This window comes from Macrobrachium rosenbergii, chromosome 18, assembly GCF_040412425.1.
Source record: "Macrobrachium rosenbergii isolate ZJJX-2024 chromosome 18, ASM4041242v1, whole genome shotgun sequence".
Classification (NCBI taxonomy): Eukaryota; Metazoa; Arthropoda; class Malacostraca; order Decapoda; family Palaemonidae; genus Macrobrachium; species Macrobrachium rosenbergii.
In genome coordinates, this window is record NC_089758.1 from 17344234 (window position 1) to 17346733 (window position 2500).

The window sequence follows — 2500 nt, forward strand, 5'->3', positions numbered from 1 at the left end:
GAACAAGGCAGCTTTTATCTTTCATTTGTTTATTTATTCATTTATATATTTCTTGGCTAGGGTTTTGTGCGCATCTGTGCGTGCTTAATTTGTCGTTGTAATCCATCATAAATTTATCAAAATGTTAATAAAGGGGAAGTTGTAGATTATGAGAACAGGGTCTCTTGGACAAGGGATAACTGATCAAGAGGATTATTAATAACCAGTTGCTGCATAAGGATTAAATATGATTACTCTGTAAATGTATCAGAATCTGTCAAGCCCTAGATGAACTGAGCTGCGTATCAGTTTTATGACAAACTAATAATTCCAGTTTTTCAATTTCATCAGAACATGCCATAATCTTTTAGGAGACTGGAATAAAAGATAGCCTTTGGAAAGGAAGATCAAAGAATTTCATATAGAACGATATTATTTGGACATCAATTAAACCATTCGTCAACCATTTTGAATAACGAAATCACATCAAATGTGATGGATGTTTTTGATTCTAGGACCAACAAATAGATTCTCTTCCAAATTGCGAAACGCAATATCAATAAATATAGGGATTATGAATATTTCCGATACCATTAGCAGACCGTAGAAGCTCAAGAGAAAGAAAAGGTTGGACAGTTCAATAAATGTAAATATCATATATGAATTTTCTGTTTAACAACAGACGCTGTCAAACAGAGGAAAACAGAAAATGATGATTGATTGTCTCTCAGTGTGACTATGATATGCAATACTTTACGTCTCATCAAATATGTGACTTTATTTCTTTACCAGCAGTGCTTACTGAATTACCATAACTAAAAAAAAAAAAAATATCAAATATACTGAGATGGAAAGGTTACTTTTCCTTGGAATCATTTATTATTGACAATCTTCTCCCAACCTGAGTCCAGAAGTGAAATGGTCAACAATACATTTATCAACGAAATCAGATTTTAAATCTTGTGGTTTTGCTTTCCTGCCTCTTGATTAATGAACAGCGTAAGTACTCGTTTTTATAATACTGTCCAACAAGTAATTTATAATTATGAGAACCCAGCACCCTGGTACAAAATCACTGATGACCTAAATTTCAAACAATTCCATAACTGATATTACTTGCAATGTGTAAATCCCAAACATACTGACAAATCCTGTAGGGTATTAAGAAGAATATGACTCATATAATTCAGTTCAGAATTTCCCCGATATATCGGTATAAACTGTATTTTTTTTTTTAAATGAAAATCCTAAAAGAAGAGTTTCTATAATGAGTTAGAATTAAAAGTAATAGGAAACACATAAGTAGATGAAGTTTAAAACTTAGCAACATAAAGAGAAAACTATTTGATGACCAATATAATGCAAGGATTATTCCACTACATGATATTACTTTCTCACGTAATTTCAGTCTATTTCCAGATCTTATTTAATCTAACCGTTGTTTAGTTGGTCTTTCGTAGCCTTTCACTAGATTCCAACTCAAGTAGGGCTTGAACAGGATATCAATGTTCCCAAATGTTTCAAAGACCTAATCTCAATAATCCATTCTCCATTTAGTGTTATTTCATCCCGGTGTTCATACCGTGTCTCCATTTTTCATGTTGATCATAGACTTGACTGTCTCTGTTGATCTGAGACGTATCCTGCCTCCCATCTCTCTAGATAATGAACCATTCTATTAAGCACGCTCTGATGTGATGCCTTGCTGACTGAAACAACATCAACGTTTACATAGCCCGACAAATTTCTGTCGTTACTACAATCTTTTCTTCCACGTGAAACAGGCAAATGACGTGATTTTATTGCATGATTCGCTATGCCTCACCTAAGGTAGCCTGCACATCTTGTGAAATAGGCAAGTGACCTAACTTTTCCACAGTATTCTCTTTTCCTCATCTAAGGTAACCTGCAAATCTTGAGTCCAGTGACCTAGTGAATATGTCTACCAGCATACGCAAATGATACTTGCTAAATGTGATAATCATTCTGTAAGCCGTTCAGGGAGAGAGACTTCTGGTGTTTATAAGTAAATCTAATATAGCAGCCATGTCTTAAAACTAATGCCATGAAAATTTTCAAAGTATAAATTTCTGGTAGATGGATATAGTTTTCATAGTTATCAAATCCTATTTAAGCGTTTTTTATTTAGATCTGCTACAAAATCGATCAGTAGAATAATAATATTAACCGGAGCGACAACAAGAAATCTTCTTGACCCCACAATAATAATAATAATAATAATAATAATAATAATAATAATAATAATAATAATAATAATAATAATAATAATAATAATAATAATAATAATAATAATAATAATTGGAAAGACAGAATGATCATGAATCCATAAATTATATTTGCATGTTTTTCCATAAGTTATAGTTTGCTTTAATATCTCAAATATTTTACCTTAGTAAAAGAATGTGCAATGACCCTATACCTACCTAACTCAGTTTCAAGAACATTCAGTATTTTACACCACGACAGAACTCATTATAATTTAGAGAACATTCTTTCTGTG